Raw genomic sequence first — 12,515 nt, forward strand, 5'->3', positions numbered from 1 at the left:
TGGCAGGCTGCAATCCATAGGGTTGCAAAAGAGTTGCATGTGACTTATTGACTAAACAACAACAATTCATTACTAGGAACATAAATTCAAAGGTTTTCTATCTTCTATTCACTCTCTCAGGCTTTTTTATCAACCAACCTTTAGCTGTGGGTCAACATTTTAGTATTTCAGCAGTTTCTTTACCACTATTCTAGTCCAAGCCACCATGCAAATGAAAAGTGAAAGTCACTCAGTTATGTCTGACTCTTTGTAACCCCATGGACTATACAGTCCATGGAATTCTCTGGGCCAGAGTACTGGAATGGGTAGTCATTCCCTTCTACAGGGGATCTTCCCAACCCAGGGATCGAACCCAGGTCTCCTGCATTGCAGGAGGATTCTTTAACAGCTGAGCCACAAGGGAAGCCCAGGTTAGCATTGCCCAAACAGGGATTTGAACCCTGGACCCTCAGATTAAAAGTCTGATGCTTTACTGACTGAGCTATCTAGGTTTTCCCCTAAATAATTTAAAAAGCACCTGTTGATCTACATCTTTCCTCTTGTGTGCTGCAGTCAATTTCCACATTGCTTATAGAGTGATACTTTACATCATATTAAACCATTATTTTTAAAAAAGTAATTAAAAGACAAAAAATCAAAATGCAAAAAAATTACAAAGCAACATGTTCCTATCCTCCCTTAGATAAAATCCAAAGTCTTTATTGTGGGTTTCATGACTCAATCATCTGTCTCATCAACCACCTCACCCAACAAAGGGAAGCTAAATCTTGCTCCTGCCATGATGACCATGCTGTTTTCCTATTATTTAAACACATCAATCTTCTTCCCACCTCAGGTTGTTTGTATTTGCTGTTCAAATTCTGCAAAACCATTATTAGTTGATGGTCCCTGTTTATCGGTGTGGTCTCAGCTCTATTCAGTCAGGAGTTCCTACACAACAAGGGACATTTCCTTCCTTCTTTTCCCTCTCCTTTCCCTTTCTTCTTCTCCCTACTCGTTCCTTCCTTCAGGCCCTCCACTACATGTTTTGATCTGAATAACATCTGAAATTGCTTAGTGACTTTTGAAGTTCCCCTGTCCTGGTTTAAGGCAGAGCCTGCTTCCTAATGCTTTTGTTGTTTAGTTATTAAGTTGTGTCCAACTCTTTTGTGACCCCATGAACTGTAGCCCACCAGGCTCCTCTGTCCATAGGATTTCCCAGACAAGAATACTAGAGTGGATTGTCATTTTCTTCTCAAGGGGATCTTCCCAACCCAGGGATTGAACCTGTGTTTCCTGCATTAGCATGTGGTTTCTTTTCCTCTGAGGCCCCTGGGAAGCCTGTTTCCTAGTATAGTAAAATTCAGATATTTCTTTCCAGTTTTCTGCAGTCTTCATTGATCTGATTTTAGCTAATTGGATTCACTCACTTTGAATCAACTGATCTAGCAACTCTCAGGACAATGGAAAACATTCTGAGAGGAGTAGCAGCAGAAACCTCAGGTTTTCTGGGTCTGAGGCACCAGAAGGGCCAGGGAGAGCCACGTGGTCAGGGCATTAGTTCCACATCCTCACTCTGGCTGTTGTTGTGTCTGGCTTGGTTTTCTGAACCCAGTTCTCCAGGTTCTCAGGAATTCTCTGAGTGCCAAACATCTGTACCCATTTTCTGTCTAGATGAGAGGCAGCTTCAGGTGCTTGTCAATAGACACCTCGGCTGTCATTCTCTATTCCCCTATTTAATTTCATATTCTTCAGAGAAAGCATTAATATCTAAAATCCTCTTATTTATTGATTTGTGCCTTTTTTTCAGATTTTCAATTTTTTATTCTAAGTCTGTCATGGCTGTAAGAAAACACTCAAATTTTAAACACAGAAAAGAGAGACGTACTGTATGTTCTTTTCTATATAGTCTCCTCCCTGCATTTTGGTTTGAGAAAAAAAGAAAAAAATGTGCCTCTTTTGAAGATCCAGTATATTTTTTAAATTGTCATTAAAATAAATCTTAACAATTTAACTTTTTTATTCTTTACTGATGTTATTTAGGAACACAGACCTAAATTGTGATCAAGTGACAGTGCAAGGTATTACAGCTTTAATTTTATTACTTTTTATTTGCCACTTTTTCCTTAATTGAATTATATTCAATTTTCTTGTGTATAGTTTAGAAGTTATTTCAGTGTTCTTAAATAATAAATGAAGCCATTATTTAATTATTGCACTGTCTTATGTTTCTATATCCTTATATATCTCTTTAATAATGTGACCTAATGAAATTGTAAAAGGAAATCGACAGACTTAAAAACATATAAAGTCTTCCCTGGTGGCTCAGAGGGTAAAGCATCTGCCTACAATGTGGGAGACCCAGGTTTGATCCCTGGGTTGGGAAGATCCCCTGGAGAAGGAAATAGCAACCCACTCCAGTATTCTTGCCTGGAAAATCCCATGGATGAAGAAGCCTGGTAGGCTACAGTCACAAAAAATTAGTCACACGACTAATTTACTTCACTTATACATTTATAAAAACATATAAAATATGTAAACTTTGAACAATGACACATTAAATTCCAGCTATTTACCCTATTTTTGAAATAGTGAGGTCCCATATTTTAAGTTCTGTGCATAATGTCCTTCTTACAGTTTTCTTCCTGATATATGTTGGGTTTTTAATATTCACCTATATTAATTTCATCCTGAAAGTATTCATGTGGTGTTATAGACCAAAGATGAATTCTATGTAAAACACTTAATGGTAAATGGTATGTGTGTCAAGTCACCTTTGCCCTATTCCTCATACACAGGGAAACATGATAAGAGCCAAGCCAATTATCCTGCAGGATGAGATGGCAAGAGATGAAGATAAAGGATTCTTCTCTGCTTATAAAGAGAAAATAGGAGGTGGGTTTCATTCCCTTCTTAAGGAAATATCTCTGGAAACTTATGGGCCTGAAGTCTATCTTCAACCTTTTGCTATATGAGTGAAGTGTCTCCAGGAATCAGATGACCCCGGATTTCTCTAGGTTTTATAACTAACTGATATCTCTAAATTCTGGGCTTCCTTTCCTTAGAAAGAAACTTAGTTTTCCAGTCTTCCTGGCCCCTAGGAACCTTGTCTAGCCAGACTGCAAACATTTGCCTTATTGCTGTTATACAGTCACTAAGTTGTGTCCACTCTTTGTGACGCCATGACCAGGCTCCTCTGCCCTCCACTGTCTCCTGGAGTTTGATCAAATTCTGGTCCATTGAGTTGATGATGTTATATAACCATCTCATCCTCTGCCACTCTCTTCTTCTTTTGCCTTCAATCTTTCCCGGCAGCAGGGTCTTTTTCAATGAGTAGGCTCTTTGCATCAGGGGGCCAAAGTATTAGAGCTTCTGTTTCAGCATCAGTCCTTTTAATGAAGATTCAGGGTTGATTTCCTTTAGGATTGACTAGTTTGATCTCCTTGCAGTCCAAGGGACTCTCAAGAGTCTTCTCCAACACCACAGTCCAAAAGTGCCATTGCTTTGCACTCAGCCTTCTTTATGGTCCAACTCTCATATCCATATTTTACTACTGGAAAACCATAACTTTGACTATATGGATCTTTTTCAGCAGTGATGTCTCTGCTTTTTAATACACTGTGTAGGTTTATCAAGCTTTCCTTCCAAGAAGAAAACATCTTAATTTCATGGCAGTAGTAACCATTGCCATGATTTTACAGCCCCCCCAAAATAAAATCTGTCACTGCTTCCAGTTTTCCCCCTTCTATTTGTCATGAAGTAACTAGGCAGATGTCATGATCTTCATATTTTGAATGCTGAATTTCAAGCCAGCTTTTTCACTCTCCTTTTTCACCCTCATCAAGAAGCTCTTTAGTTCCTCTTCAGTTTCTGCCATTAAAGTGGTATTTCTGCATATCTGAGATTGTTAATATTTCTCCCAGCAATCTTGATTCCAGCTTGTGAGTCATCCATCATTAGCACTTTCAGGAAAAGATAACGTTTTATCCTTTTGGATGAGATCAATTAACCAGATAATGGCTACAGATCTATTTCTCATGGGATGTCAAGGTATTTCAAGGGAAAGTGAAATCAGTCTCCAGCTTTATAGCACATATGTTTCCATGTCCCAGAACACCAGAGCTTTCAGCAGGAACTTTGAAAAATCCAGGAAACTTTATTTTATTACAATATCTTTCCTACCACCACTCTGTCATTACATCTAAGATTTCCTGTCAGTCACCTTTTAATTTCAGAGATTGTCTTGCCTAATTTTGTGAATTATGAGCAATAATAAATACATGACTTATTCTAAATAGATGTACAGTTGGTTTAAGTGACAAGACACATGGAAAGTGTAAAATAATATTAAAAATAATTCAACGTGCAAAAATATTATAATAGTACATAGTTAAATGTCAAAATGAAGATTGCAAATGTTATATAAGAAAATGTACTGGAAATATTACCTTGTTAGATTCAGTGTGGGTATCTAGAATGTTAATATATACTTCTATTTTTATATTTATTAGTATGCTTTGTAATGTCAAGATCATTCTGTGTAGGCATCTGTTATATTTGATAGATCATTTAAGAGGATTTTGTTTTATTTCCATTTCTTTTATATATGACTTATTACAAACTTAGAGATCTAAGCTCTGACTCTTAAATTTCTTTGAATCTAAGAAACTGTGTTATTTTATCCAAAAGAGTAGTTAAAATGATTTATATTGAAATCTAATGTTCAAGAAGATTATTCTAAAAGTAGTGATTAGCAAATTAGTAATGCTTATATAATTATTTTGACTGCTTTTACAAAATAGCTAAGTGATTACTGCTAGATAACTTCAAGGAAGGGTGGGACAACCACTTGGCAGAAATGCTGTAACGTTCTAGAATACATCTATTGGGTTCTTAATATTCACTTTTATTAAATTATTTAAATTAATGTATGGATACTTGTCATGTCCAACTCTTTGTGATCCCATAGATTGTAGCCCACCAGGATCCTCTGTCCATGGGACTTTCCAGGCAAGAATACTGGAGTGGGTTGTCATTTTCTCCTCCAGGGGATCTTCTGACCCAGGAATGGAACTTGAATCTCTTGTATCTCCTCCATTGCAGGCATATTTTTTACCTGCTGGACCAAATTAACATAGAGGAATATTAAACCAAAACAGATATATCACTAAAGAGAATTTGAAAACCTGAAAAGGATTTTAACTTGATGATGTCCAACCGTACTTCTAGACCTATGATTATAATAGATGACTTATTCCTTTATGTTAAAAAATCCTTTATATTCAAATCTTAACAATCAATTTGTACAGTGTGTTGCCACTTTTTAATCCACAGAAGAAAGCTGGTAACACCAAAATATTTAATTTTTATACTTCTTGAGTGCCAAACACTATACTAGTGATGCATATTAAAGGAAATCATTAAGAAGGAGATTGCCTCAGTACTCGAAATAATTCTCTCAGGATTAAATAAAAACATTTCTTTTTTTGGATATGGATCATTTTTTTAGAGTCTTTAGTGGACTTGTTACAATATTGCCTCTATTTTATGTTTTGTGTTCTTTTTACTTTTTAAATTTAAATTTATTTATTTTAATTAGAGGCTAATTACTTTATAATATTGTATTGGTTTTGCCATATATCAACATGAATCTGCCACGGGTGTACACATGTTCCCAATCCTGAACCCCCTCCCACCTCCTTCCCCATACCATCCCTCTGGGTCATCCCAGTGCACCAGCCCCAAGCATCCTGTATCCTGCATCAAACCTGGACTGGTGATTCATTTCCTATATGATATTATACATGTTTCAATGCCATTCTCAAAATCATCCCCCCTCCCTCTCCCACAGAGTCCAAAAGACTGTTCTATACATCATCTGTGTCTCTTTTGCTGTCTCGCATACAGGGTTATCGTTACCATCTTTCTAAATTCCATATATATGTGTTAGTATACTGTACTGGTGTTTGACCATGATGCATGTGGAAACTTAGCTCCCTGACCAGGCATCACGTTCCCCATATTGGAAGGTGAAGTCTCAACCACTGAACCACCAGGGATGGCCTTCATAGGATTTCTGCATTTTTGCTGCTGCTGCCTTATCACTATACTTTCTTCTAATATGATGTATCTTTTCAACTATATAAACTTGTATAGTCTCTGACCACAAAGTTTCTGATATTACACTAAGGAGTTTAGTTAGTGATTTAAACGAAGTCAGAGCAGACTGCTTAAGTCTAAATTAAAGTTTTAAACACTGAAATACCTTATTTATTGTAATTAATGCTCTCATTTCCCAGATGCCTTTATCCTTAAATAAGCCAAGATTACAACATATGCAGCATGGTGAGGAAAAAATAAAACATGATCCATACAGTTAGATGACTTAACTTCAAATATCAAAAATATTATTACCAAGTGCCCTGAGGCAATGTATTTAATGCTTCGGGTCCTCATCTCTAAAATGGAAATAATACCTACTGCACCAAGTTGAACCATGATTATGCACATAAAATACATCACTTAGTTCCTGGCACATATTAGCATTTAATATATGAAAATACTTAAAATATTCCAAATTGAAACTCTATATTAGTTTTCCCTCTCACTTTTCCCCCATTTATATGTGTTCATGATCCAACTCAATAAGTAAACTGAAAAGAAGAAAAAACTGCACTGACTTTTAGAATGGGGAAAAAAGTCACAGCATTAAAATTTTAAGACAATTAATTTCAATTACATACATTTTTAGAAAAAGAGTAAAGTCCATATATGAAGTCAAAAGGTAGATAAGTTCCTCTTTGCCTTGGAAAGAAGTAGTTTACCATCACTCAGATATAGCAGAAGGGCTTGTATGATGGATCAATGGTTAAGACTCTGGACTGCAAATGTAGAGGGTGCAGGTTTGGGCCCTGGTCAGGAAACTAAGATACTGCATGCCATGTCGCATGGCAAAAAATTTAATTAATTAATTAAGAATAAGATCTAGCAGAGAGGAAAATTAAATCAAATTAGCATAGCATTTTAGAAAAGGGGAGGCAAATAGGATCAAGCTGAATTATATATGTAGAGCTGTCCCTGAGGATTCACAGTAGAAAGAGCTACTCCATAACTTAGCTTTTCAAGTGTAAATGCATAAGCAGAACGGGGCAAGGAATAGTGATTTGCTAAACACAAGGAATAAATATAAAGAATGCTGAGTGAAATTTGAATTTCAAATTAGCAACTTTTTTTTTTTTTTTTTTAATTTTAGTATAAGTATGCCCTGTGATACTTTGAGGACATATTTGTACTAAAAGAAGATATTAGTTATTTATCTGGAATTCATATTTAGTTAGATAGCCTAAATTTTACCTGGCAACCCTGAAAGGCAAACCACAATATCATTCCCCCAAAATACAAAATTATAATTTATTATTAAATTAATCACCAATTTATATCCAATTTTGCATTTTCAATCTCAATCTTATTTTGTGATATAATGAAGTTTATATTAATTTTCTCTTTCCCAAGATGATAAATAATTTTGCATTGATATAGAGAGGATTTAGTTTCAAAATGCATGTATTGTCACAGAATATCCTCATGTAATTCAATCTGTCTACTCTTTAATCACAGAAAAAATAAAGAATCTTTGGTTACTAGTTTTTCTGAAAAAACTTTGAGACACTGGGAAAGTAAAATGAAAACCTTAATATTCATATTAAACTCACTTTAAACATTGTATGATTTCAAGTTAAAGTTATTTATATTCCAAAAGAGGTACTACTTAAAATGACATATAACCATAAGTCTAGGCTTTCCTATTTTCTTATTTCTCTTAGTGACTCTGGTGTTCTATTTCCTTTTTGAGAATGTGTGTTTAGAAACTTTAATTTTATCCTCTATTTCACATAAACTTTCAGATACTGAATTTTTTAGTATTAATTTTGAAGGCTGGGCTTGTCAATGAACCTCAATGAATGTTACTTGTCCATCCATAATGTAAGGGAGATAGGTGTATCCATTCTAATGCACCATAAAAACAATGCTTTTCCCTACAATTCTAAATACAAAATGAATTGTGTCTCCATAAGTCTGAATTAGGAGTTTCAAATTTTTTCTATAAAGGTCCAGAGAGTAAATATTTCTGGTTTCATGGTTCTCCTGGTCTCTCTAGGAACTACTGGAGTTGGGTGGTGGAGGGGTGGGAAAAAAGAGAAATCGAGGACCAGAAGGAGAACCTCTGGTCCTGTGTGTAACCTATCAGGCAAATCCCCTATTTGCATAGGGTGTAACCCGGGGAAAACACACACCCTTCCCTAATTGGTTCTGTACATAACCAATCAGGCGAATACTGGTGCCAATCACACTTCAGGAGGAGGAAACAGGAAGGATGAAAAGGGAAAACAAGAGGAATACTGGTTTCTTTAGGGGTCAGCCTGCCTTGTGTCTGGGAATCTACCTGCATGCTTTCGACTGCCTATTTCCCACTTGAGCTGTCATTGAGCTGTGGACTAGTTTCTTATTAGGATGGTGGCCTAGTGCCTATGTAATAAAATCCTGCCTTTTAGCTACAAGTGGCTACAAGTTAGCTACAAGTGGCCCATCCTTCCAAATCTTTGTTATGACAAGACAAGAATGGAGGGAGAGGAGTATACCAACCCAACATTTATGTCAGTATTCCACTAAAGTTCTATTTAAGAAACAAGAGTATTCACCTGGATATACTTTATTATAAATATTTCAAAAATAATTCATTGGAAAGAGATAGAAGTACATTTTCAGTTGGCCCAGGTATTTCATTTTCTTTCCTATCTTTCTCTCTAAACATGTTTTGACCATCTTTTGTTTCTTCTCCACTTAAGATACAAACTCTTGCCACTCTGAGCCCATGTCTGATTCGTACCAATCCTTTTATTAGAATAAGTCTGTTGCAAACAGTAAAACAAATAACTAAACTAACTTCCTGAGCTTCACTGATAGCTCAGCTGGTAAAGAACATTCCTACAATTCAGGAGACCCAGGTTTTATTCCTGGGTTGGGAAGATCCCCTGGCAAAGGGAACAGCTACCCACTCCAGTATTCTGTCCTGGAGAATTCCATGGAGGACATATTAATAAGTTTATGATAATGGAATATACCTATGTTTAGATACTAAAAGTAATTATGAAGTATTATATTTGGAATACATTAACATTTAATTTTTTAAAAAGTCACTTCTTAAGCATGTAAGTTTCATCAGTTTCTTACTCTTACCCACCTTTCCCTGACTTTTTTTGCCCAGTTCATACTACCCAAAAATGGCAGTACTTGTTAAATGGATAAATCTGTACTAATATTGTATTCATAGCAAAACTAGCAAAACTGAGCAGGACCCTGTGGGGCTCTTGGGCATGGAAACCTCCAACAGTTGCTATTCAGGTAAAAGAGGGATGCAGAGACAAGTGAGGAGCAGCCAAGAAACAATAGTGCAGCTTTGGAACAGGGTCCTGGCTTTTGATCCACAGTTCAAAAGCAAAGTTCTTCAGAACTCAGATTTCCTTATGATCCAAAGCTCACATCCATATGTAACTACTGGAAACACCTAGATTTGACTTTATGGTCCTTTGTTGGCAAAGTATTGTCTCTGCTTTTTAGGCTGCAGTCCTTGGTGTCGCTAAGAGTCAGGGACGACTGAGCGACTTCACTTTCACTTTTCACTTTCATGCATTGGAGAAGGAAATGGCAACCCACTCCAGTATTCTTGCCTGGAGAATCCCAGGGACAGAGGAGCCTAGTGGGCTGCGTCTATGGAGTCCCACAGAGTCGGACATGACTGAAGTGACTTAGCAGCAGGCTGGTCATAGCTTTTCTTCCAAGAAGCAAGTGTCTTTTAATTTCACGGCTGCAATCACCATCTGCAATGATTTTGGAACCCAAGAAAATAAAGTCTGTCACTGTTTCCATTGTTTTCCCATCTATTTGCCATGAAGTGGTGGGACCGATGCTATGATCTTCATTTTGTGAATGCTGAGTTTTAAGTCAGCTTTTTTCACTCTCTTCTTTCAGGCCCTGCAATACACTAATTCTTATCAGCAAACCTGAGCTTGAATCTTTGCTGGAAAACTCACCAAATCCTCCTGGGTTTGGACACAGACTTTGAGATGCATGAGTCTGTTGTGTGCCCATGTTCCTGGAAAAGTAATGAAGTTATTCTTTTCTATTTCATCTAAAACTCTGTCTCTAAGATTCAATTCAGCACCTGCAAACAGAAACTGTATTTTCAGAACCAGTACTAAGTGTCATTTTTGCCATGTGGGGAAGACTAGTTGGAAAAGTGAGCTCAGTAAAGCATTTGGGATCTAATAAAATTAAAGAAATTAGGAAAGCAAAGGGCCATGACTAAATAGAAAGCTCAAACCTAATGATTAGAAATCTAACACATGTTAAAAAGAGATGAAAGCACTTAGTCTTTAAAAAGTCAAATATCAAAGCTGCACTATGAATATCACAGCTAAATCATAAGCCAAAGCTAATTGTCTTCATTGAATCTGTAGTTTATAAACAAAATAAAATAAGTATTGAAGTTGACTTTTTTTTTTTTTTTTTTTTAACATACAGTGGGGTAGGTGGGATCAAACACATGCCCCCGGCATTGAGAAGTGCAAAGTTCTAACCACAGGATCACCAGAGAATTCCCTTGAAGTTGATTTTCTCACTTGACTTGTTAGAATTCCCAAGGTTATTTTCAACAAGAAATTCTTGTTTAAGAATTAAGACTAATCTTAATCATTTAAAAATTAACCTTAACTCAGGTCCTTTAATATGTTTGGTCTCATAGTGTTGGGGCTATTAATTGATAATATGCAACATCTAGGTATAGCCAAGAGAAGGCAATGGCAACCCACTCCAGTACTTTTGATTGGAAAATCCCATGGGCGGAGGAGCCTGGTAGGTTGCAGTCCATGGGATCACTAAGAGTTGGACACGACTGATCGACTTCACTTTCACGTTTCCCTTTCATGCATTGGAAAAGGAAATGGCAACCCACTCCAGTGTTCTTGCCTGGAGAATCCCAGGGACGGGGGATCCTGGTGGGCTGCCGTCTCTGGGGTCGCACAGAGTCGGACACAACTGAAGCGACTTAGCAGCAGCAGCAGCAGCAGGTATAGCCAAGTACAAATACAAGTGAAAATAGCTCAGTCATTTCTGACTCTTCGCGACCCCATGGACTGTAGCCTGCCAGGCTCCTTTGTCCATGGAATTCTCCAGGCAAGAATACTAGAGAGGGTAGCCATTCCCTTCTCCAGGGGATTTTCCCAACCCAGGAATGGAACCCAAGTCTCCTGCATTGCAGGTGAATTTTTAAGATATAGAAGGAAGCAATATGTCATTTAAAAAATAATATATTAGCGAAATATTATACAAACAATACTAATATTCTAATTCTAGAGTAGGTCATGTAAGCAATAATATAGGCTAACAGTGCTGGATATATTTTTCCTTTCTTTACATAAATATTTAAAAATAAGCTTAGGTATCTTGAATAAAATCATATATAATTTTAGACTGGAGAATTTTGACAACCACGAAGTTTCAAAAGAAATTGTTGAATAATACAAGTAAGTCACAGAGTACAATGCATTTGATTATATCATTCTTTTAGAAACTCACAATTTCATTGTAGTTTTTAGAATGGCACATTCGATTTAATTCAACAAACATTTTGCATATATCATGAATATTTATCCATGTAAGCTCCACAGTTAAAGGCTTGAGTATATTTCGGATTGTCTCTATATTAGTGCTGTAAAGCATAGTGAAACCATTAAAATGCAGTGAGAAAAATATATATAAATAAGAAAAAAAACTAATAAAATTTGATTTACCTAAAAAAAATAGAGCATACTACTTTCAAGTGACAAGCTGACAGGTGTTAACTACAAAAAAAAAAAATAATTAAGAACAATAAATTAAAATTTTATAACATTTTAAAGTTTACTTAAAAAAAATAAGGAAAGTAAGTCAAACATGCAGGAAAATTACCACATTTTTATTAGTGGATATGTTTCAATAAAGGATCTATAGAGAAAATATAATCTATACTTACTGACCAAGACAGCATCAATATTTTCTCAGCCTGACTAAATTTTAGACAGGCTCCCTCTGGCTTCTAGACCTCTAATTTTCCATTTCTTAGAGCATTTACTTTGGAAAACTTGTAACTGGTAGTTCTTTTCTTTTTGTTCCTTTGAGATATAAATTATTTAAAGGCTTCTTGTCTGTTTTAAAACCTAAGACTGTCTTCCTTAAAGACCTAGAACCTACCCCCTTGAAACATCATCAAGGGACATCATGCCCTATCTCCTAGTCTCTCTGATCATTTCCTATTCCTGAGTCAGCAATTACATTTGAAAAGGCCTTCAGAGTCTATTTGTGGAAGTCTGGGAGAAAACACTATAATTTTTTCTTTTCTTTTTTTTCTGTAGTGTGTCAAAGTCCTTCCTTAAAAGGAGCTGGCCCTTCTCTTCATTCAAGGGGCTTTTGTTTTATGGAGTGGCTCAAGTCTGGAAGCT

At 36.2% G+C, this 12,515-nt stretch overlaps 1 non-coding gene across 1 annotated transcript; it reads right to left on the reverse strand.

The window, feature by feature from the left end:
• Positions 1-418: 418 nt before the first annotated feature.
• On the reverse strand, positions 419-491 carry TRNAK-UUU (transfer RNA lysine (anticodon UUU)). Its single transcript has one exon. It is a non-coding gene; the product is annotated as a tRNA-Lys (tRNA).
• Positions 492-12,515: the final 12,024 nt, after the last annotated feature.

Source organism: Bubalus kerabau, chromosome 5 (genome assembly GCF_029407905.1).
Source record: "Bubalus kerabau isolate K-KA32 ecotype Philippines breed swamp buffalo chromosome 5, PCC_UOA_SB_1v2, whole genome shotgun sequence".
Taxonomy (NCBI): domain Eukaryota; kingdom Metazoa; phylum Chordata; class Mammalia; order Artiodactyla; family Bovidae; genus Bubalus; species Bubalus kerabau.